At 39.1% G+C, this 26,479-nt stretch overlaps 1 protein-coding gene and 1 long non-coding RNA gene across 2 annotated transcripts in view; one reads left to right on the forward strand and one right to left on the reverse strand.

Moving 5' to 3' along the window:
- Positions 1 to 26,479, reverse strand: part of LOC308682981 (ADP-ribosyl cyclase/cyclic ADP-ribose hydrolase 1) — a gene marked incomplete at its 3' end in the record, with an annotated part of 401,807 nt that overhangs the window by 232,699 nt on the left and 142,629 nt on the right. The window lies entirely within an intron of this gene.
- Positions 4,837 to 6,301, forward strand: LOC308682983. Its single transcript, XR_014029215.1, has 2 exons — positions 4,837 to 5,145; positions 5,948 to 6,301. It is a non-coding gene; the product is annotated as an uncharacterized lncRNA (long non-coding RNA).

Here is a 26,479-nt window from a genome sequence, read left to right on the forward strand (position 1 = left end):
CATGTGTTCAGGACAGAACGTTTATTAAAAGTGTGAAGTTTGGCGCAGATTGGACATTGCCTTCTTGAGTAACAACAACATCCTGTTTCATTGAATTAGCATGCTTTAGCACTTAGCTAAGTATTGCTAGTATGTTTTAACATGTTTCTAGCATGTTTAGAAGTCAATGGCATTTTTAACATGTTGCTAGAATGGCATCAACGTGTTAAACATGACACTTCCTGTTACCAGTAGGTGGCGCTATTACTATAACTGAATATTCTCATGTAGATATGTTCAGGACAGAACGCTTATCAAAAGTGTGAAGTTTGGGGCAGATTGGACATTCCATGCCTGAGTTACAGCAAATTCCTATTTAATTGCAATAATAGCATGCTTTAGCACTTAGCTAAGAGTTTGCTAGCATGTTTTAGCATGCTTCTAGTATGTTGTTATTATGTTTAGCACTTGCTGGCACTTTTTTATATGTTATTAGGAGTCCATAACAGTGTTAAACATGTCACTTTCTGTTGCCAGCAGGTGGCGCTATGACTATAACTGAATATGAGCATGGTCATGTGTTCAGGACAGAACTCTTATCAAACGTATGAAGTTTGGGGCAGATTGGACATTCCATGCCTGAGTTACAGCAACTTCCTGTTTCATGGCGAAACATCAAAATTTGTCAGGCCGCCGAGGACCCGCCCTTCGACGAAAACTCAAGATCTTCGCAATTTAACGTCGCAAAGACCTTAAGATTACACTCACCAAATTTGAAGATGATCAGATTAAAACTGTAGGAGGAGTTCGTTAAAGTATGAGGCCTGAAAATGTCAAAAACTGCACAAAAATCTGGGAGGAAGTTCAAAATGGCTGACTTCCTGTTGGGTTTAGGGCTATGCTCCAAGAGACTTTTTTGTAGGTATTAGGTCATTACATGTATGTACCGAATTTCGTGCACGTACGTGGAACGTTGCGGGAGGCGCACTCCGTTGAACTTTTATAGGTGGCGCTATCGAGCCGTTTTGCCCCGTCCAATTCTGAAACCTATATCAGATGTAAATTTTCGCCAGTTCTGACGCGTGTGCAAAGTTTCGTGAGTTTTCGCGCATGTTTAGGCCCTCAAAAATGCAATTCAATGCGGAGAAGAAGAATAATAATAATAATAATAATAATAATAATTAAAGCTGCAAGCAGCGATGAAAGGGCCCTCGCACCCGTGCCATCAACACTTTGTGGCTTTAGGAAGACAGAGCATGGTTGGGAAATGTACATTTAAGGAGGTATATATAGTAAGAGTATGTCAAAGTCAGTTACAAAATGTTTTGTATAATGGTGATAATAGCATGCTTCATGACTCAGCTAAGTGTTGCTAGCATGTTTAGTCTGTTTCTAGCATGCTTAGTACACAATAATTATGTGGTTAGTACTGCATTACTGTGTTAACCATGTCAGTTTCTGTTGCCAGTAGGTGGCGTTATGACTATAGCTGAATATGAGCATGGATGTGTGTTCAGGACAGAACTCTTATCAAACGTGTGAAGTTTGGTGCAAATTGGAAATTGCCTTCTTGAGTAACAAAAAAGTCATGTTTCATTGAATTAGCATTCTTTAGCACTTAGCTAAGCATTGTTAGCATGTTTTAACATGTTTCTAGCATGTTTAGAACTCAATGGCATTTTTAACATGTTGCTAGAACGGCATCAATGTGTTAAACATGTCACTTCCTGTTGCCAGTAGGTGGCGCTATTACTATAAATGAACATTCTCATGTAGATGTATTCAGGCCATGACTCTTATCAAAAGTGTGAAGTTTGGGGCAGATTGGACATTCCATGTCTGAGTTACAGCAAATTCCTATTTAATTGCAATAATAGCATGCTTTAGCACTTAGCTAAGAGTTTGCTAGCATGTTTTAGCATTTTTCTAGTATGTTGTTAGCATGTTTAACACTTGCTGGCACTTTTTTATATGTTATTAGGAGTCCATAACAGTGTTAAACATGTCACTTCCTGTTGCCAGCAGGTGGCGCTATGACTGTAACTGAATATGAGCATGGTCATGTGTTCAGGACAGAACGCTTATCAAAAGTGTGAAGTTTGGGGCAGATTGGACATTGCCTTCTTGAGTAACAACAACATCCTGTTTCATTGAATTAGCATGCTTTACCACTTAGCTAAGTATTGCTAGCATGTTTTAACATTAGCTAGCATGTTTTAACATGTTTCTAGCATGTTTAGACCTCAATGGCATTTTTAACATGTTGCTAGAATGGCATCAACGTGTTAAACATGACACTTCCTGTTACCAGTAGGTGGCGCTATTACTATAACTGAATGTTCTCATGTAGATGTGTTCAGGACAGAACGCTTATCAAAAGTGTGAAGTTTGGGGCAGATTGGACATTCCATGCCTGAGTTACAGCAAATTCCTATTTAATTGCAATAATAGCATGCTTTAGCACTTAGCTAAGAGTTTGCTAGCATGTTTTAGCATGCTTCTAGTATGTTGTTAGCATGTTTAGCACTTGCTGGCACTTTTTTATATGTTATTAGGAGTCCATAACAGTGTTAAACATGTCACTTCCTGTTGCCAGCAGGTGGCGCTATGACTGTAACTGAATATGAGCATGGTCATGTGTTCAGGACAGAACGCTTATCAAAAGTGTGAAGTTTGGGGCAGATTGGACATTCCATGCCTGAGTTACAGCAACTTCCTGTTTCATGGCGAAACATCGAAATTTGTCAGGTCACCGAGGACCCGCCCTTTGACGAAAACTCAAGATCTTCGCAATTTAACGTCGCAAAGGCCTTAAGATTACACTCACCAAATTTGAAGATGATCAGATTAAAACTGTAGGAGGAGTTCGTTAAAGTACGAGGCCTGAAAATAGCAAAAACTGCACAAAAATCTGAGAGGAAGTTCAAAATGGCTGACTTCCTGTTGTGTTTAGGGCTATGCTCCAAGAGACTTTTTTGTAGGTATTAGGTCATTACATGTATGTACCGAATTTCGTGCACGTACGTGGAACGTTGCGGGAGGCGCACTCCGTTGAACTTTTATAGGTGGCGCTATCGAGCCGTTTTGCCCCGTCCAATTCTGAAACCTATATCAGATGTAAATTTTCGCCAGTTCTGACGCGTGTGCAAAGTTTCGTGAGTTTTCGAGCATGTTTAGGCCCTCAAAAATGCAATTCAATGCGGAGAAGAAGAAGAAGAAGAATAATAATAATAATAATAATAAACAGAGCAATTCCAAGAGGGTCCTCACACCATCGGTGCTCGGGCCCTAATAAACAGAGCAATTCCAAGAGGGTCCTCACACCATCGGTGCTCGGGCCCTAATAATAATAAACAGAGCAATTCCAAGAGGGTCCTCACACCATCGGTGCTCGGGCCCTAATTAAAGCTGCAAGCAGCGATGAAAGGGCCCTCGCACCCGTGCCGCCGCCACCCGGTGGCTTTAGGAAGACAGAGCATGGTTGGAAAATGTGCATTTAAGGAGGTATATATAGTAGTTGCTAGCATGTTTAGTATGTTTTTAGCATGCTTAGTACACAATAGTTATGTGGTTAGTACTGCATTACTGTGTTAACCATGTCAGTTTCTGTTGCCAGTAGGTGGGGCTATGTCTATATCTGAATATCGCTATGTAGATGTGTTCAGTGCAGGACTTTTATCAAACATGTGGAGTTTGGGGCAGATTGGACATTGTATGCTTGAGTTACAACAACTTCCTTTAGCATTTCTAGCATGTTTTATGATGTTTCTAGCATATTACATATTAATTTTGGGGTAGATTGGACATTGAATGCCTGAGTTACAGCAAATTCATATTTAATTGCAGTAATAGGATGCTTTAACACTTAGCTAAGTATTTGATTGCATGTTTCTAGTATGTTGCTAACATGTTTAGCAGTTGGTGACACTTTTTTATATGTTATTAGGAGTCCGCAGTTGGTGACACTTTTTTATATGTTATTAGGAGTCCAGAATAGTGTTAAACGTCACTTCCTGTTGCCAGCAGGCGGCGCTATGACTATATCTGAATATGAGCATGGACTTGTGTTCAGGAGATAACTATTATCAAACGTTTGAAGTTTGGGGTAGATTGGACATTGTATGCCTAAGTTACAACAACTTCCTTTAGCATTTCTAGCATGCTTTAGAACTTAGCTAGGTGTTGCTAGCATGTTTCTTGCATGTTACATATTAAGTTTGGGGCAGATTGGACATTCCATGCCTGTGTTACAGCAAATTCATATTTAATTGCAGCAATAGCATGCTTTAGCACTTAGCTAAGTGTTTGCTAATATGTTTCTAGTATGTTGTTAGCGTGTTTAGCACTTGCTGGCACTTTTTTATATGTTATCAGGAGTCCACAACAGTGTTTAACATGTCACTTCCTGTTACCAGCAGGCGGTGCTATGACTGTAACTGAATGAGCATGGTCATGTGTTCAGGACAGAACGCTTATCAAAAGTGTGAAGTTTGGCGCAGATTGGACATTGCCTTCTTGAGTAACAACAACATCCTGTTTCATTGAATTAGCTAAGTATTGCTAGCATGTTTTAACATGTTTCTAGCATTTTTAGAAGTCAATGGCATTTTTAACATGTTGCTAGAACGGCATCAACGTGTTAAACATGACACTTCCTGTTACCAGTAGGTGGCGCTATTACTATAACTGAATATTCTCATGTAGATGTGTTCAGGCCATGACTCTTATCAAACGTGTGAAGTCTGGGGCAGATTGGACATTGGCTGCGTTCGAAACCGCATACTTCCCTACTATTTAGTATGGGAAAAAGAGTAGGCGAGCGAAAAAGTATGTACGAATCCAAAAGAGTAGGCGAGAATTACCTGGGTGACGTACTAATTATCGCGAGATTCGGACTTAAGTGCGTTCGAATATGCCTACTTTCCTACTATATAGTAGGCGAAAACAGTACGTGAAGGAAGCAGTACGTTCGAAACATCAGTATTCATAAAAGAGTAGGCGAGAAGTTCCCGGATGGCTTACTGCTTCCAGCCAGATTTTTGAGTGCTCGACCGATGGATACTCTTCTATCCCAGGAGGCCACGCGAGAGGATACGTCACAAAAAAGAAGAAGAAGGATAGGTCATACTCGAACGTGACGGAAAGGATGACGGACGAGACTCAAATGTGAGTATTACAAATCAAATGATCGCATGTGTTGAACTACTGTACAGTAAACTGTTGAATTGTTTAAGGTGTAAAGACGCTGTATAGGCTATTTGTGATTTTGCTGTAAATCACATTTTATTATGTATAGCTAACAGAGAAGCTCCAGTAAGGACACATACGTCTCCAAAGTGGATTTGCATACATTTTAAACCGTATACATCTTAAATACAATTACTAAATGTCTATTTAATATCTGGCAAGAAACTCTTCTATAAGAATTGCAGATTACTATATGAAATAGGCATCTGAGTGATGTATGTGTGCTATTATGTAGAACAAATCTATAAAGTAACTAAACATAAGTTATCTATTTTATTTGTCCATTAGTTGATAAATTGAGGAACATTTATATTGGATAAAAACTAAAAGTTAAAACAACCTCAACATGTAAATGTAGTGTTGAGCTCATAAATCACAGAGGTAACGTGAGTCTGGTCTGGATGTTAGAGTGGCTCATGAAGCTGAATGCTGCCATCAAAGACTTTGTGACATTACAGAAATGGATAACAACAACTATTTAAATATTAAGTTGTAGTTTATTTTAATTATTGTAATTTCAAACAGAGCTATTACAGCACTTTTCTGATTCTTGATTTCTGTGCATTTGCTGCACAGCTTTTGTGGTGGAGCAGGACCTGCAAAGAAAGATGATGGCGGCATTTGTGGAAAAAAGCATTTTTGTCATCTAAATAATACTGAAATCAAATGACATTGTGATGTTAAAATTACTGCTTTTGTGTTATGTTTGTGCATTTTGTAGGATCTGAAATGTCAGCAGACTGGTGTGAGCACTGAGGACGAAGAGCACAGAGCTGAATCCTGGAGATGGTGCCATGGATGAGACCCTCCATCACTCCACCTGCCCTTATGAGAACCTCCACCTGCCCTCATGAGACCCACCATCACTCCACCTGCCTTTATTGCCTCAGATTGTGAAGCACAACACATCACGCAACAACCTCAGGCACGAGGGAACGGCTCACCTCTGGCGGTCAGCTGATTCATCAGAATAAATCTGCAGAATGGGCACCGCTGTGTTGAGATGGCAGAAGGATGTGGGGTTCAGTGCCTGTAGCCTACATACATGATTGTAATAAAGCTTTGTTTCATGTGTTGACTTGTATATGCATTTGTTTATTGTGTGATGGTGACTTTGATTCATTCTTTTACTAATTTATTAATATTTCTCATTGTTGTCAGTAAATAAAATACAATTAATTAATGCTTTATTTATTGTTTGAAGGAAAATGTAGATGTTCACTATATACACATCTAGAGTGTATTCATGCATAGCTATGTCATATGATATACATTACATTTTGTTTGTTTTATTGAATTATATAATTTACAGTAAAAAGTAATATAATTAATTGATCAGCATTTATCGTTGTTATTATTGTATGTTTTGGGCTGGGAGCAATGCAATTCATTCTGGGGTAATATTAATTTTTAATAATGATACTTATATTTTTCGAGTATAAAATCAACAGTTTTCTCCAAAGGTGAATCTCCCTTTGTGCAGACATTACAAACGCTGAGGAAAACCGTTCTAGGTAGGGCTGTCGAGTAAATGTGAGGTAAATGTATGTATGTATATGTATGTATGTATTTATACATGCATATATATATATAATATAATATATATATATATATATCATGGGTTTGCAAACATATTATGAGATTTTATACACAGGAAAAAACCTATAAGGTTGAATATCAATATATATTTTCTTAAATAATTATATAATACATTTAAAAAAATGCATTTTCTGTTATTTATAGGCCTGAGGGATGAAACGATAGTTAAATTTAACAAGAAAAAGAGGAAAACAAAGCAGTAAGCCACTTTTGCTTATGGATGAAAATGTTTGGATATAAAATAAAGAAATTAACAACATATTCAAGAGATGACAATTTTGGGATTTCGTAATAAAAATAAATATCGTTAAGGATAAAACGGTGGGTCACATTAGTAGGGTTAAATATAAGAACTTAAATCAACCCTAAATGTACTCACAAAATAAATGGGCAGCAGTTTCTTCAAAAAGACCACAAAATGAGCAAGTTTAATCAATATCATGATATTTACAGATAGATGAATTAAACGTGTCGTTCAAATCTTTTAAGTTGTTGCGCGTGTGATAACGCGTCGTAGGTCACATGATATCGTCAACATGGCAGATGTCCGGTTCTCATTCATACTCAACGAGATCTGGCTATAAAGTACCTACTCTTTTAGCGCTCATTAAGTAAGTACTCATTGAAATTAAGTACCTACTCATTGAGTATGCGGTTTCGAACGCAGCCATTCTGTGCCTGAGTTACAACAAATTTCTATTTAATTGCAGTAATAGCATGCTTTAGCACTTAGCTAAGTGTTTGCTAGCATGTTTTAGCATGTTTCTAGTATGTTGTTAGCATGTTTAGCACTTGCTGGCACTTTTTTATATGTTATCAGGAGTCCACAAGAGTGTTAAACATGTCACTTCCTGTTGCCAGCAGGTGGCGCTATGACTATAACTGAATATGAGCATGGTCATGTGTTCAGGACAGAACGCTTATCAAAAGTGTGAAGTTTGGGGCAGATTGGACATTCCATGCCTTAGTTACAGCAACTTCCTATTTATTTGCAGCAATAGCATGCTTTAGCACTTAGCTAAGTGTTTGCTAACATGTTTCTAGTATGTTGTTAGCATGTTTAGCACTTGCTGGCACTTTTTTATATGTTATCAGGAGTCCACAACAGTGTTTAACATGTCACTTCCTGTTGCCAGCAGGTGGCGCTATGACTGTAACTGAATATGAGCATGGTCATGTGTTCAGGACAGAACGCTTATCAAAAGTGTGAAGTTTGGCGCAGATTGGACATTGCCTTCTTGAGTGACAACAACATCCTGTTTCATTGAATTAGCATGCTTTAGCACTTAGCTAAGTATTGCTAGCATGTTTTAACATGTTTCTAGCATTTTTAGAAGTCAATGGCATTTTTAACATGTTGCTAGAACGGCATCAACGTGTTAAACATGACACTTCCTGTTGCCAGTAGGTGGCGCTATTACTATAAATGAACATTCTCATGTAGATGTATTCAGGCCATGACTCTTATCAAACGTGTGAAGTTTGGGGCAAATTGGAAATTGCCTTCTTGAGTAACAACAAAGTCATGTTTCATTGAATTAGCATTCTTTAGCACTTAGCTAAGCATTGTTAGCATGTTTTAACATGTTTCTAGCATGTTTAGAACTCAATGGCATTTTTAACCATTGAACGTCTAGAACGGCATCAACGTGTTAAACATGTCACTTCCTGTTGCCAGCAGGTGGCGCTATTACTATAACTGAATATTCTCATGTAGATGTGTTCAGGCCATGACTCTTATCAAACGTGTGAAGTTTGGGGCAGATTGGACATTCCATGCCTGTGTTACAGCAAATTCCAATTTAATTGCAGCAATAGCATGCTTTAGCACTTAGCTAAGTGTTTGCTAGCATGTTTTAACATGTTTCTAGTATGTTGTTAGCATGTTTAGCACTTGCTGGCACTTTTTTTATATGTTTTTATATGTCCACAACAGTTTTTAACATGTCACTTCCTGTTGCCAGCAGGTGGCACTATGACTGTAACTGAATATGAGCATGGTCATGTGTTCAGGACAGAACGCTTATCAAAAGTGTGAAGTTTGGCGCAGATTGGACATTGCCTTCTTGAGTAACAACAACATCCTGTTTCAGTGAATTAGCATTCTTTAGCACTTAGCTAAGCATTGTTAGCATGTTTTAACATGTTTCTAGCATGTTTAGAACTCAATGGCATTTTTAACATGTTGCTAAAACGGCATCAACGTGTTAAACATGTCACTTCCTGTTGCCAGTAGGTGGCGCTATTACTATAAATGAACATTCTCATGTAGATGTATTCAGGCCATGACTCTTATCAAAAGTGTGAAGTTTGGGGCAGATTGGACATTCCATGCCTGGGTTACAGCAAATTCCTATTTAATTGCAATAATAGCATGCTTTAGCACTTAGCTAAGAGTTTGCTAGCATGTTTTAGCATGTCTCTAGTATGTTGGTAGGATGTTTAGCACCTACTGGCATTTTTTTATATGTTATTAGGAGTCAAGAACAGTGTTAAACGTCACTTCCTGTTGCCAGCAGGTGGCGCTATGACTGTAACTGAATATGAGCATGGTCATGTGTTCAGGACAGAACTCTTATCAAACGTGTGAAGTTTGGGGCAGATTGGACATTCCATGCCTGAGTTACAGCAACTTCCTGTTTCATGGCGAAACATCGAAATTTGTCAGGCCGCCGAGGACCCGCCCTTTGACGAAAACTCAAGATCTTCGCAATTTAACGTCACAAAGGCCTTAAGATTACACTCACCAAATTTGAAGATGATCAGATTAAAACTGTAGGAGGAGTTCGTTAAAGTACGAGGCCTGAAAATGGCAAAAACTGCACAAAAATCTGAGAGGAAGTTCAAAATGGCTGACTTCCTGTTGTGTTTAGGGCTATGCTCCAATAGACTTTTTTGTAGGTATTAGGTCATTACATGTATGTACCGAATTTCGTGCACGTACGTGGAACGTTGCGGGAGGCGCACTCCGTTGAACTTTTATAGGTGGCGCTATCGAGCCATTTTGCCCCGCCCAATTCTGAAACCTATATCAGATGTAAATTTTCGCCAGTTCTGACGCGTGTGCAAAGTTTTGTGAGTTTTCGAGCATGTTTAGGCCCTCAAAAATGCAATTCAATGCGGAGAAGAATAATAATAATAATAATAAACAGAGCAATTCCAAGAGGGTCCTCACACCATCGGTGCTCGGGCCCTAATTAAAGCTGCAAGCAGCGATGAAAGGGCCCTCGCACCCGTGCCATCAACACTCGGTGGTTTTAGGAAGACAGAACATGGTTGGGAAATGTACATTTAAGGAGGTATATATAGTAAGAGTATGTCAAAGTCAGTTACAAAATGTTTTGTATAATGGTGATAATAGCATGCTTCATGACTCAGCTAAGTGTTGCTAGCATGTTTAGTCTGTTTCTAGCATGCTCAGTACACAATAATTATGTGGTTAGTACTGCATTACTGTGTTAACCATGTCAGTTTCTGTTGCCAGTAGGTGGCGTTATGACTATAACTGAATATGAGCATGGATGTGTGTTCAGGACAGAACTCTTATCAAACGTGTGAAGTTTGGTGCAAATTGGACATTGCCTTCTTGAGTAACAACAAAGTCATGTTTCATTGAATTAGCATTCTTTAGCACTTAGCTAAGCATTGTTAGCATGTTTTAACATGTTTCTAGCATGTTTAGAACTCAATGGCATTTTTAACATGTTGCTAGAACGGCATCAACGTGTTAAACATGTCACTTCCTGTTGCCAGTAGGTGGCGCTATTACTAGAACTGAACATTCTCATGCAGATGTGTTCAGGCCATGACTCTTATCAAAAGTGTGAAGTTTGGGGCAGATTGGACATTCCATGCCTGAGTTACAGCAAATTCCTATTTAATTGCAATAATAGCATGCTTTAGCACTTAGCTAAGAGTTTGCTAGCATGTTTTAGCATGTTTCTAGTGTGTTGTTAGCATGTTTAACACTTGCTGGCACTTTTTTATATGTTATTAGGAGTCCATAACAGTGTTAACATGTCACTTCCTGTTGCCAGCAGGTGGCGCTATGACTGTAACTGAATATAAGCATGGTCATGTGTTCAGGACAGAACGCTTATCAAAAGTGTGAAGTTTGACGCAGATTGGACATTCCATGCCTGAGTTACAGCAAATTCATATTTAATTGCAGTAACATCATACTTTAGCACTTAGCTAAGTGTTTGCTAGTATGTTTTAACATGTCTCTAGTATGTTGGTAGGATGTTTAGCACCTACTGGCATTTTTTTATATGTTATTAGGAGTCAAGAACAGTGTTAAACGTCACTTCCTGTTGCCAGCAGGTGGCGCTATGACTATAACTAAATATGAGCATGGACATGTGTTCAAGAGATAACTCTTATCAAACGTGTGAAGTTTGGGGTAGATTGTACATTGCCTTCTTGAGTAACAACAAAGTCCTGTTTCATTGAATTAGCATGCTTTAACACTTAGCTAAGTATTGCTAGCATGTTTTAATATGTTTCTAGCATGTTTAGAACTCAATGGCATTTTTAACATGTTGCTAGAACGGCATCAACGTGTTAAACATGTCACTTCCTGTTGCCAGTAGGTGGCGCTATTACTATAACTGAATTTGAGCATAGACGTGTGTTCAGGCCATGATTCTTATCAAACGTGTGAAGTTTGGGGCAGATTGGACATTCCATGCCTGAGTTACAGCAAATTCATATTTAATTGCAGTAATAGCATGCTTTAGCACTTAGCTGAGTGTTTGCTAGCATGTTTCTAGTATGTTGCTAACCTGTTTAGCACTTGCTGGCTCTTTTTTATATGTTATTAGGAGACCACAACAGTGTTAAACATGTCACTTCCTGTTGACAGCAGGTGGCGCTATTACTATAACTGAATATTCTCATGTAGATGTGTTCAGGCCATGACTCTTATCAAACGTGTGAAGTTTGGGGCAGATTGGACATTCCATGCCTGTGTTACAGCAAATTCCTATTTAATTGCAGCAATAGCATGCTTTAGCACTTAGCTAAGTGTTTGCTAGCATGTTTTAGCATGGTTCTAGTATGTTGTTAGCATGTTTAACACTTGATGGCACTTTTTTATATGTTTTTATATGTCCACAACAGTTTTTAACATGTCACTTCCTGTTGCCAGCAGGTGGCACTATGACTGTAACTGAATATGAGCATGGTCATGTGTTCAGGACAGAACGTTTATTAAAAGTGTGAAGTTTGGTGCAGAATGGACATTGCCTTCTTGCGTAACAACAACATCCTGTTTCATTGAATTAGCATGCTTTAGCACTTAGCTAAGTATTGCTAGCATGTTTTAACATGTTTCTAGCATGTTTAGAAGTCAATGGCATTTTTAACATGTTGCTAGAATGGCATCAACGTGTTAAACATGACACTTCCTGTTACCAGTAGGTGGCGCTATTTCTATAACTGAATATTCTCATGTAGATGTGTTCAGGACAGAACGCTTATCAAAAGTGTGAAGTTTGGGGCAGATTGGACATTCCATGCCTGAGTTACAGCAAATTCCTATTTAATTGCAATAATAGCATGCTTTAGCACTTAGCTAAGAGTTTGCTAGCATGTTTTAGCATGCTTCTAGTATGTTGTTAGCATGTTTAGCACTTGCTGGCACTTTTTTATATGTTATTAGGAGTCCATAACAGTGTTAAACATGTCACTTCCTGTTGCCAGCAGGTGGCGCTATGACTATAACTGAATATGAGCATGGTCATGTGTTCAGGACAGAACTCTTATCAAACGTGTGAAGTTTGGGGCAGATTGGACATTCCATGCCTGAGTTACAGCAACTTCCTGTTTCATGGCGAAACATCGAAATTTGTCAGGCCGCCGAGGACCCGCCCTTCGACGAAAACTCAAGATCTTCGCAATTTAACGTCGCAAAGGCCTTAAGATTACACTCACCAAATTTGAAGATGATCAGATTAAAACTGTAGGAGGAGTTCGTTAAAGTACGAGGCCTGAAAATGGCAAAAACTGCACAAAAATCTGAGAGGAAGTTCAAAATGGCTGACTTCCTGTTGTGTTTAGGGCTATGCTCCAAGAGACTTTTTTGTAGGTATTAGGTCATTACATGTATGTACCGAATTTCGTGCACGTACGTGGAACGTTGCGGGAGGCGCACTCCGTTGAACTTTTATAGGTGGCGCTATCGAGCCATTTTGCCCCGTCCAATTCTGAAACCTATATCAGATGTAAATTTTCGCCAGTTCTGACGCGTGTGCAAAGTTTTGTGAGTTTTCGAGCATGTTTAGGCCCTCAAAAATGCAATTAAATGCGGAGAAGAATAATAATAATAAATATAGCTGCGAGCAGCGATTACGGGCCCAAGCCGGTGGCACCGCAACCCCAGTGCCTTTAGTAACCTAAAGGCACCGGGGATGGCGGTGCCGCCGGCTTTGGCCCTCCATCGCTGCTCGCAGCTATATATATATATATATATATCTTTCTATCTATCTATGTCTATATATATATATATGTGTATATTTACACACACACATATATATATATAAGACAGAAAATATTACTTGTCTTACCTTATTCTGATTTTATGATACACTCAAAATATTCCACAACAAATCCTTTAAATTTAATGTAAAAATAAAAACGAAAGTAAGCAGTGTTGGTCTCACGTAACTCTCTCATTAGAATAAAAAATTTCAATATTTGCGATGCATTTGGATGCTAAACTGTTCTTTATTATAGGCTTTGTACTTCACTAATGTTCCAATATCGATAGAAAAAATCATCCTCTTCACACGCGCAAAAATGTGCTTGGAAACATCACAGTGGAGCTCTGCTTACTGTGAATGGTACAAATTGTACTACTGACTATTTAAACAGAGCAGTGTAATTCGTATATGTTAGGTTGACTATTTTTATTATTATATTGTATTAGGGCTATAATGAACAGGCTGCGATGTCAAGATTGCAATTCTGGAATGTGTGTGACGCGGTTGCGGTTGAACAGTGGACACATAAAAACATAAATAAAATGTTTAAGTTCATTCCTACTTCCATAGGCATACATTGAAAATGCTCGCTCTACTCCGCACCATTATCAATGTCTGTGCGGACGTCTGTATTTTACTTTCGCTTTTAAGTTAGCGATTTAAAAGCCCTCAGCGGTGTCACACGTCGATTAACTGGTGGGAAAATTTTATCACAGTCACATCCCTAATTATATATAAATACAATAGGCCTACCTGAAAGAGAATTTTACTTGCCCGACCAGAGTATAGCCTGATTAGAACGTCAATAACAAAAAAATAACTTGGGAATCACTAAAACGAGAGATTATTCTAATTTTATTACATTCATTTTAAGTTGCAATCAGCAGTTCATAATAAATGTATTACTGATCAATGGTAACAAGGTTGCCCTGCTGAGGCTCATGCAGCTTCTCCAGGAGAATTGTAAACAAATGAGCGCAGCACACAAAAACGCAACGCAGTTAACAACATACTGACTATAAAAATTACAAATATGGAGTTTTTTATATATTTTCTAACATATGATAAGAGTTAAGCAACCTCATTTGACGAGTAGGCAACTATTTCCTGAATACAATCACAATTGAAACTGTGACATTGATTTCATACAACAGGTTAATAAACAGTTACAATTAAGTCACTTACATTTTAGATGCAATATTGACTGTTTTTTTTCTGTTTCAGCAGCAAAAATATTTAAACAAAGATCAGCAGAAACATCGTGCATCTCACAGCAACTTGTTTTCTCATTACTTAATGATTCAGCATTTTGAAACGAATCGGTTGACTCAAAGATTCAATGGTCAATCCATAAACATCTGTCTCAATCATGAATGACTCAGTCATTCGAACGAATCGTTTGAACGAATGAATCAATGACTCGCTCATTAAGATGGTCGCCTGGTGACACCTGATGGCAGTATAGCCCTATGTTTGATTTTTTGTTGAACCAAATAGCACTAAATAGCCTGTTTTTAACTTTTTCATACTCCTTGAATTGCAAAAACAGAATAAAATGGGTTTAGTTCTAATATTTGTATCATTTTACATAAAAATAAATGGTGTATAATTACATTTTTAGAAGTTATGTTGAGATGTTTCCTGCTTCCTTTTTAACATAAATTTAATCCCTCGCCATAGCAAAACCGTTTGAGATATTCAATATCCGTTTACAATTTTGCATCATTAATATATTTTAATCATGTTGAAAAAGTTTGGTGGGAATAAAATAAACCTTTTAGGAGGAGCAACTAAAAGCTCAGAGGCTGATTTAGCAAAAAATCCATATTCAGACCAAAATATCCGACACCCTGTTGGTCATAGCTAATAACTGTCAATTAGAAAGTTGTCCGGCTTGATGAGAACAATACACCTACCAAGTTTTGTGATTCTAGGAAAAACTAAGCCCCCATTTTTGACTAAAGGTGGCACTACTGAGCCATTTCACCACGCCCGTTTCTGAAACTTTGCACATGTCTACTGGATAATAAATGTGATGTGTCTGTCGAGTTTCATGCATTTTCAAACATGTGAAGAGTCTCAAAAGCATCCGAAAAGAATATTAAAGTTTAATGCGTTGCCACGGCAACAGTATCTAAGATATCAATAATCCTTTCACAGGTCTACATCTGCCGTGTGTCTACATTATACACATAAAGTTTTAAGCAAATCGGGTAAAAATAAGAGGGTGATTTCAAAGCATTATGAAAGTGACACACTTCCTGTTGCCAGTTGGTGGCGCTATAACTTTGACTCACAAATGTCACATCCATGTGATCGGCCTCTTACAACGAACACACTGCTGAAGTTTCATCAAGATCAGTTAATGTATGCAGATGTTATAACACACTTCCTGTTTGAATTATTCGCCATAAATTCGTTTCCTTGCCACGGCCAAACCGTTCGAGATATCAAAAATCCGTCCGCAATTTAGCATCCTCAATGTCTTGACTTCATGCACACCGAGTTTGGAGGCGAATGGATGAATTTCCTAGGAGGAGTACATCAAATTCCACAGCATGCGTTTCCAAACAACCCATAATAGCTGACTTCCTGTTGGTCTGGCGTAAAACTTGACCGGGGGAAAGTTGTTCGGCCCGATGAGATATATATGTGTACCGAGTTTCATATTAATTCATGCAAGCGTGTTTGATCTATGGACCAAGTTTTGGGACACCGTTCAAGGGGGCGCTGTTGAGCCCCCCTGCCACGCCCGGGTACCAGCTTCAGCCCAGCCCTGATGGCCGTGGGTTCTGACTTGTGTGCAAAGTTTCAAGAGTTTTTGAGCACGTTAAGGACCCCAAAAGCCCCTGAAACCTTGATTAACAATATAAAAGCAATAGTCAAATCCCCCCTCCCCTCACACACACAGAGACACAGAGAGAGGGAGAGAAAATTCTTCAGAAAATCCACATTCAAACCAAAATATCTCTCTTCCTGTTGGTCAGAGATAGATCATGTAAATTAGAAAGTTGTCCGTCTTGATGAGAACAATACACATACCAAGTTTTGTTGCTGTTGATAAAACTAACCCCCCCACTTATGACTAAAGGTGGCGCTACTGAGCCCCTCACCATGCCCGTTTCTGAAACTTTGCACATGTCTACGGGCTAATAAATGTGATGTGTCTGTCGAGTTTCATGCAATTTCAAGTATGTTAAGAGTCTCAAAAGCATAAAAAAAGAATATTAAAGTTTGATGCGTTGCCACGGCAACAGTATCTAAGATATCAATAATCCTTTCACAGGTTTACATCTGCCGTGTGTCTACATTGTACACATAAAGTTTGAAGCAAATCTGGTAAAAATAAGACAGTGATTTCAAAGCATTTTAATAGTGATGTACTTCCTGCTGCCTGTTGGTGGCGCTATAACTTTGACTCACAATAGTCACATCTGTGCGATCGGCCTCTTACAACGAACACACTGCTGAAGTTTCATCAAGATCAGTTAATGTATGCAGAAGTTATAACACACTTCCTGTTTCTTTTTTTCGCCATAAATTCGTTTCCTCGCCATGGCCAAACCGTTCGAGATATCAAAAATCCGTCCGCAATTTAGCATCCTCAATGTCTTGACTTCATGCACACCGAGTTTGGAGGCGAATCGATGAATTCCCTAGGAGGAGTACATTAAATTCCACAGCATGCGTTTCCAAACAACGCTAAATAGCCGACTTCCTGTTGGGCTGGCGTAAAACTTAGAGCACGAAAGTTGTTCGGCCCGATGAGGTCTATATGTGTACCGGGTTTCATATTATTACATGCAAGCGTGTCTGATTTATGGACAAGTGTTCGGATCCCGTTCCAGGGGGCGCTGTCGAGGCCCCCTGCCACGCCCGGGTACCAGCTTCAGCCCGGCCCTGATGGCCGCGGGTTCTGACCTGTGTGCAAAATTTCAAGAGTTTTCGAGCATGTTAAGGGCCCCAAAAGTGCCCGAAAGGTTGACAAAATAATAATAATAATAATAATAATAATAATAATAATCCTACCGAAAACAATAGGGCCTTCGCCCTTTCAGGGCTTGGGCCCTAATAATAATCCTACCGGAAACAATAGGGCCTTCGCCCTTTCAGGGCTTGGGCCCTAATAAATAATCCTACCGGAAACAATAGGGCCTTCGCCCTTTCAGGGCTTGGGCCCTAATAATTAAAGCTGCAAGCAGCGATGAAAGGGCCCTCGCACCCGTGCCATCAACACTCGGTGGCTTTAGGAAGACAGAGCATGGTTGGGAAATGTACATTTAAGGAGGTATATATAGTAAGAGTATGTCAAAGTCAGTTACAAAATGTTTTGTATAATGGTGATAATAGCATGCTTCATGACTCAGCTAAGTGTTGCTAGCATGTTTAGTCTGTTTCTAGCATGCTTAGTACACAATAATTATGTGGTTAGTACTTCATTACTGTGTTAACCATGTCAGTTTCTGTTGCCAGTAGGTGGCGTTATGACTATAACTGAATATGAGCATGGATGTGTGTTCAGGACAGAACTCTTATCAAACGTGTGAAGTTTGGTGCAAATTGGAAATTGCCTTCTTGAGTAACAACAAAGTCATGTTTCATTGAATTAGCATTCTTTAGCACTTAGCTAAGCATTGTTAGCATGTTTTAACATGTTTCTAGCATGTTTAGAACTCAATGGCATTTTTAACCATTGAACGTCTAGAACGGCATCAACGTGTTAAACATGTCACTTCCTGTTGCCAGCAGGTGGCGCTATTACTATAACTGAATATTCTCATGTAGATGTGTTCAGGCCATGACTCTTATCAAACGTGTGAAGTTTGGGGCAGATTGGACATTCCATGCCTGTGTTACAGCAAATTCCAATTTAATTGCAGCAATAGCATGCTTTAGCACTTAGCTAAGTGTTTGCTAGCATGTTTTAACATGTTTCTAGTATGTTGTTAGCATGTTTAGCACTTGCTGGCACTTTTTTTATATGTTTTTATATGTCCACAACAGTTTTTAACATGTCACTTCCTGTTGCCAGCAGGTGGCACTATGACTGTAACTGAATATGAGCATGGTCATGTGTTCAGGACAGAACGCTTATCAAAAGTGTGAAGTTTGGCGCAGATTGGACATTGCCTTCTTGAGTAACAACAACATCCTGTTTCAGTGAATTAGCATTCTTTAGCACTTAGCTAAGCATTGTTAGCATGTTTTAACATGTTTCTAGCATGTTTAGAACTCAATGGCATTTTTAACATGTTGCTAAAACGGCATCAACGTGTTAAACATGTCACTTCCTGTTGCCAGTAGGTGGCGCTATTACTATAAATGAACATTCTCATGTAGATGTATTCAGGCCATGACTCTTATCAAAAGTGTGAAGTTTGGGGCAGATTGGACATTCCATGCCTGGGTTACAGCAAATTCCTATTTAATTGCAATAATAGCATGCTTTAGCACTTAGCTAAGAGTTTGCTAGCATGTTTTAGCATGTCTCTAGTATGTTGGTAGGATGTTTAGCACCTACTGGCATTTTTTTATATGTTATTAGGAGTCAAGAACAGTGTTAAACGTCACTTCCTGTTGCCAGCAGGTGGCGCTATGACTGTAACTGAATATGAGCATGGTCATGTGTTTAGGACAGAACTCTTATCAAACGTGTGAAGTTTGGGGCAGATTGGACATTCCATGCCTGAGTTACAGCAACTTCCTGTTTCATGGCGAAACATCGAAATTTGTCAGGCCGCCGAGGACCCGCCCTTTGACGAAAACTCAAGATCTTCGCAATTTAACGTCACAAAGGCCTTAAGATTACACTCACCAAATTTGAAGATGATCAGATTAAAACTGTAGGAGGAGTTCGTTAAAGTACGAGGCCTGAAAATGGCAAAAACTGCACAAAAATCTGAGAGGAAGTTCAAAATGGCTGACTTCCTGTTGTGTTTAGGGCTATGCTCCAAGAGACTTTTTTGTAGGTATTAGGTCATTACATGTATGTACCGAATTTCGTGCACGTACGTGGAACGTTGCGGGAGGCGCACTCCGTTGAACTTTTATAGGTGGCGCTATCGAGCCATTTTGCCCCGCCCAATTCTGAAACCTATATCAGATGTAAATTTTCGCCAGTTCTGACGCGTGTGCAAAGTTTCGTGAGTTTTCGAGCATGTTTAGGCCCTCAAAAATGCAATTCAATGCGGAGAAGAAGAATAATAATAATAATAAACAGAGCAATTCCAAGAGGGTCCTCACACCATCGGTGCTCGGGCCCTAATAAACAGAGCAATTCCAAGAGGGTCCTCACACCATCGGTGCTCGGGCCCTAATTAAAGCTGCAAGCAGCGATGAAAGGGCCCTCGCACCCGTGCCGCCGCCACCCGGTGGCTTTAGGAAGACAGAGCATGGTTGGACAATGTGCATTTAAGGAGGTATATATAGTAGTTGCTAGCATGTTTAGTATGTTTTTAGCATGCTTAGTACACAATAGTTATGTGGTTAGTACTGCATTACTGTGTTAACCATGTCAGTTTCTGTTGCCAGTAGGTGGGGCTATGTCTATATCTGAATATCGCTATGTAGATGTGTTCAGTGCAGGACTTTTATCAAACATGTGGAGTTTGGGGCAGATTGGACATTGTATGCTTGAGTTACAACAACTTCCTTTAGCATTTCTAGCATGTTTTATGATGTTTCTAGCATATTACATATTAATTTTGGGGTAGATTGGACATTGAATGCCTGAGTTACAGCAAATTCATATTTAATTGCAGTAATAGGATGCTTTAACACTTAGCTAAGTATTTGATTGCATGTTTCTAGTATGTTGCTAACATGTTTAGCAGTTGGTGACACCTTTTTATATGTTATTAGGAGTCCAGAATAGTGTTAAACGTCACTTCCTGTTGCCAGCAGGCGGCGCTATGACTATATCTGAATATGAGCATGGACTTGTGTTCAGGAGATAACTATTATCAAACGTGTGAAGTTTGGGGTAGATTGGACATTGTATGCCTAAGTTACAACAACTTCCTTTAGCATTTCTAGCATGCTTTAGAACTTAGCTATGTGTTGCTAGCATGTTTCTTGCATGTTACATATTAAGTTTGGGGCAGATTGGACATTCCATGCCTGTGTTACAGCAAATTCATATTTAATTGCAGCAATAGCATGCTTTAGCACTTAGCTAAGTGTTTGCTAATATGTTTCTAGTATGTTGTTAGCATGTTTAGCACTTGCTGGCACTTTTTTATATGTTATCAGGAGTCCACAACAGTGTTTAACATGTCACTTCCTGTTGCCAGCAGGCGGTGCTATGACTGTAACTGAATGAGCATGGTCATGTGTTCAGGACAGAACGCTTATCAAAAGTGTGAAGTTTGGCGCAGATTGGACATTGCCTTCTTGAGTAACAACAACATCCTGTTTCATTGAATTAGCTAAGTATTGCTAGCATGTTTTAACATGTTTCTAGCATTTTTAGAAGTCAATGGCATTTTTAACATGTTGCTAGAACGGCATCAACGTGTTAAACATTACACTTCCTGTTACCAGTAGGTGGCGCTATTACTATAACTGAATATTCTCATGTAGATGTGTTCAGGCCATGACTCTTATCAAACGTGTGAAGTCTGGGGCAGATTGGACATTCTGTGCCTGAGTTACAACAAATTTCTATTTAATTGCAGTAATAGCATGCTTTAGCACTTAGCTAAGTGTTTGCTAGCATGTTTTAGCATGTTTCTAGTATGTTGTTAGCATGTTTAGCACTTGCTGGCACTTTTTTATATTTTATCAGGAGTCCACAAGAGTGTTAAACATGTCACTTCCTGTTGCCAGCAGGTGGTGCTATGACTATAACTGAATATGAGCATGGTCATGTGTTCAGGACAGAACGCTTATCAAAAGTGTGAAGTTTGGGGCAGATTGGACATTCCATGCCTTAGTTACAGCAACTTCCTATTTATTTGCAGCAATAACATGCTTTAGCACTTAGCTAAGTGTTTGCTAACATGTTTCTAGTATGTTGTTAGCATGTTTAGCACTTGCTGGCACTTTTTTATATGTTATCAGGAGTCCACAACAGTGTTTAACATGTCACTTCCTGTTGCCAGCAGGTGGCGCTATGACTGTAACTGAATATGAGCATGGTCATGTGTTCAGGACAGAACGCTTATCAAAAGTGTGAAGTTTGGCGCAGATTGGACATTGCCTTCTTGAGTGACAACAACATCCTGTTTCATTGAATTAGCATGCTTTAGCACTTAGCTAAGTATTGCTAGCATGTTTTAACATGTTTCTAGCATTTTTAGAAGTCAATGGCATTTTTAACATGTTGCTAGAACGGCATCAACGTGTTAAACATGACACTTCCTGTTACCAGTAGGTGGCGCTATTACTATAACTGAATATTCTCATGTAGATGTGTTCAGGCCATGACTCTTATCAAACGTGTGAAGTTTGGGGCAGATTGGACATTCCGTGCCTGAGTTACAGCAAATTCCTATTTAATTGCAGTAATAGCATGCTTTAGCACTTAGCTAAGTGTTTGCTAGCATGTTTTAGCATGTTTCTAGTAAGTTGTTAGCATGTTTAGCACTTGCTGGCACTTTTTTATATGTTATCAGGAGTCCACAAGAGTGTTAAACATGTCACTTCCTGTTGCCAGCAGATGGCGCTATGACTATAACTGAATATGAGCATGGTCATGTGTTCAGGACAGAACGCTTATCAAAAGTGTGAAGTTTGGGGCAGATTGGACATTCCATGCCTGAGTTACAGCAACTTCCTGTTTCATGGCGAAACATCAAAATTTGTCAGGCCGCCGAGGGCCCGCCCTTCGACGAAAACTCAAGATCTTCGCAATTTAACGTCGCAAAGGCCTTAAGATTACACTCACCAAATTTGAAGATGATCAGATTAAAACTGTAGGAGGAGTTCGTTAAAGTACGAGGCCTGAAAATGGCAAAAAGTGCACAAAAATCAGAGAGGAAGTTGAAAATGGCTGACTTCCTGTTGTGTTTAGAGCTACGCTCCAAGAGACTTTTTTGTAGGTATTAGGTCCTTACACATATGTACCGAATTTCGTACACGTACGTGGAACACAGCGGGAGGCGCACTCCGTTGAACTTTTATAGGTGGCGCTATCGAGCCATTTTGCCCCGCCCAATTCTGAAACCTATATCAGATGTAAATTTTCGCCAGTTCTGACGCGTGTGCAAAGTTTCGTGAGTTTTCGAGCATGTTTAGGCCCTCAAAAATGCAATTAAATGCGGAGAAGAATAATAATAATAATAATTAAAGCTGCAAGCAGCGATGAAAGGGCCCTCGCACCCGTGCCATCAACACTCGGTGGCTTTAGGAAGACAGAGCATGGTTGGGAAATGTACATTTAAGGAGGTATATATAGTAAGAGTATGTCAAAGTCAGTTACAAAATGTTTTGTATAATGGTGATAATAGCATGCTTCATGACTCAGCTAAGTGTTGCTAGCATGTTTAGTGTGTTTCTAGCATGCTTAGTACACAATAATTATGTGGTTAGTACTGCATTACTGTGTTAACCATGTCAGTTTCTGTTGCCAGTAGGTGGCGTTATGACTATAACTGAATATGAGCTTGGATGTGTGTTCAGGACAGAACTCTTATCAAACGTGTGAAGTTTGGTGCAAATTGGACATTGCCTTCTTGAGTAACAACAAAGTCATGTTTCATTGAATTAGCATGCTTTAGCACTTAGCTAAGCATTGTTAGCATGTTTTAACATGTTTCTAGCATGTTTAGAACTCAATGGCATTTTTAACATGTTGCTAGAACGGCATCAACGTGTTAAACATGTCACTTCCTGTTGCCAGTTGGTGGCGCTATTACTATAATTGAACATTCTCATGTAGATGTGTTCAGGCCATGACTCTTATCAAAAGTGTGAAGTTTGGGGCAGATTGGACATTCCATGCCTGAGTTACAGCAAATTCCTATTTAATTGCAATAATAGCATGCTTTAGCACTTGGCTAAGAGTTTGCTAGCATGTTTTAGCATGTTTCTAGTATGTTGTTAGCATGTTTAACACTTGCTGGCACTTTTTTATATGTTATTAGGAGTCCATAACAGTGTTAAACATGTCACTTCCTGTTGCCAGCAGGTGGCGCTATGACTGTAACTGAATATAAGCATGGTCATGTGTTCAGGACAGAACGCTTATCAAAAGTGTGAAGTTTGGGGCAGATTGGACATTCCATGCCTGAGTTACAGCAAATTCATATTTAATTGCAGTAATATCATTCTTTAGCACTTAGCTAAGTGTTTGCTAGTATGTTTTAGCATGTCTATAGTATGTTGGTAGGATGTTTAGCACCTACTGGCATTTTTTTTATATGTTATTAGGAGTCAAGAACAGTGTTAAACGTCACTTCCTGTTGCCAGCAGGTGGCGCTATGACTATAACTAAATATGAGCATGGACATGTGTTCAAGAGATAACTCTTATCAAACGTGTGACGTTTGGGGTAGATTGTACATTGCCTTCTTGAGTAACAACAAAGTCCTGTTTCATTGAATTAGCATGCTTTAGCACTTAGCTAAGTATTGCTAGTATGTTTTAACATGTTTCTAGCATGTTTAGAAGTCAATGGCATTTTTAACATGTTGCTAGAATGGCATCAACGTGTTAAACATGACACTTCCTGTTACCAGTAGGTGGCGCTATTACTATAACTGAATATTCTCATGTAGATATGTTCAGGACAGAACGCTTATCAAAAGTGTGAAGTTTGGGGCAGATTGGACATTCCATGCCTGAGTTACAGCAAATTCCTATTTAATTGCAATAATAGCATGCTTTAGCACTTAGCTAAGAGTTTGCTAGCATGTTTTAGCATGCTTCTAGTATGTTGTTAGCATGTTTAGCACTTGCTGGCACTTTTTTATATGTTATTAGGAGTCCATAACAGTGTTAAACATGTCACTTCCTGTTGCCAGCAGGTGGCGCTATGACTATAACTGAATATGAGCATGGTCATGTGTTCAGGACAGAACGTTTATTAAAAGTGTGAAGTTTGGCGCAGATTGGACATTGCCTTCTTGAGTAACAACAACATCCTGTTTCATTGAATTAGCATGCTTTAGCACTTAGCTAAGTATTGCTAGTATGTTTTAACATGTTTCTAGCATGTTTAGAAGTCAATGGCATTTTTAACATGTTGCTAGAATGGCATCAACGTGTTAAACATGACACTTCCTGTTACCAGTAGGTGGCGCTATTACTATAACTGAATATTCTCATGTAGATATGTTCAGGACAGAACGCTTATCAAAAGTGTGAAGTTTGGGGCAGATTGGACATTCCATGCCTGAGTTACAGCAAATTCCTATTTAATTGCAATAATAGCATGCTTTAGCACTTAGCTAAGAGTTTGCTAGCATGTTTTAGCATGCTTCTAGTATGTTGTTAGCATGTTTAGCACTTGCTGGCACTTTTTTATATGTTATTAGGAGTCCATAACAGTGTTAAACATGTCACTTCCTGTTGCCAGCAGGTGGCGCTATGACTATAACTGAATATGAGCATGGTCATGTGTTCAGGACAGAACTCTTATCAAACGTATGAAGTTTGGGGCAGATTGGACATTCCATGCCTGAGTTACAGCAACTTCCTGTTTCATGGCGAAACATCAAAATTTGTCAGGCCGCCGAGGACCCGCCCTTCGACGAAAACTCAAGATCTTCGCAATTTAACGTCGCAAAGGCCTTAAGATTACACTCACCAAATTTGAAGATGATCAGATTAAAACTGTAGGAGGAGTTCGTTAAAGTATGAGGCCTGAAAATGTCAAAAACTGCACAAAAATCTGGGAGGAAGTTCAAAATGGCTGACTTCCTGTTGGGTTTAGGGCTATGCTCCAAGAGACTTTTTTGTAGGTATTAGGTCATTACATGTATGTACCGAATTTCGTGCACGTACGTGGAACGTTGCGGGAGGCGCACTCCGTTGAACTTTTATAGGTGGCGCTATCGAGCCGTTTTACCCCGTCCAATTCTGAAACCTATATCAGATGTAAATTTTCGCCAGTTCTGACGCGTGTGCAAAGTTTCGTGAGTTTTCGCGCATGTTTAGGCCCTCAAAAATGCAATTCAATGCGGAGAAGAAGAATAATAATAATAATAATTAAAGCTGCAAGCAGCGATGAAAGGGCCCTCGCACCCGTGCCATCAACACTCGGTGGCTTTAGGAAGACAGAGCATGGTTGGGAAATGTACATTTAAGGAGGTATATATAGTAAGAGTATGTCAAAGTCAGTTACAAAATGTTTTGTATAATGGTGATAATAGCATGCTTCATGACTCAGCTAAGTGTTGCTAGCATGTTTAGTGTGTTTCTAGCATGCTTAGTACACAATAATTATGTGGTTAGTACTGCATTACTGTGTTAACCATGTCAGTTTCTGTTGCCAGTAGGTGGCGTTATGACTATAACTGAATATGAGCTTGGATGTGTGTTCAGGACAGAACTCTTATCAAACGTGTGAAGTTTGGTGCAAATTGGACATTGCCTTCTTGAGTAACAACAAAGTCATGTTTCATTGAATTAGCATGCTTTAGCACTTAGCTAAGCATTGTTAGCATGTTTTAACATGTTTCTAGCATGTTTAGAACTCAATGGCATTTTTAACATGTTGCTAGAACGGCATCAACGTGTTAAACATGTCACTTCCTGTTGCCAGTTGGTGGCGCTATTACTATAATTGAACATTCTCATGTAGATGTGTTCAGGCCATGACTCTTATCAAAAGTGTGAAGTTTGGGGCAGATTGGACATTCCATGCCTGAGTTACAGCAAATTCCTATTTAATTGCAATAATAGCATGCTTTAGCACTTGGCTAAGAGTTTGCTAGCATGTTTTAGCATGTTTCTAGTATGTTGTTAGCATGTTTAACACTTGCTGGCACTTTTTTATATGTTATTAGGAGTCCATAACAGTGTTAAACATGTCACTTCCTGTTGCCAGCAGGTGGCGCTATGACTGTAACTGAATATAAGCATGGTCATGTGTTCAGGACAGAACGCTTATCAAAAGTGTGAAGTTTGGGGCAGATTGGACATTCCATGCCTGAGTTACAGCAAATTCATATTTAATTGCAGTAATATCATTCTTTAGCACTTAGCTAAGTGTTTGCTAGTATGTTTTA

The sequence above is a fragment of the Scardinius erythrophthalmus genome, assembly GCF_964197995.2.
Source record: "Scardinius erythrophthalmus genome assembly, chromosome: 22".
In the NCBI taxonomy this organism is placed as follows: Eukaryota; Metazoa; Chordata; class Actinopteri; order Cypriniformes; family Leuciscidae; genus Scardinius; species Scardinius erythrophthalmus.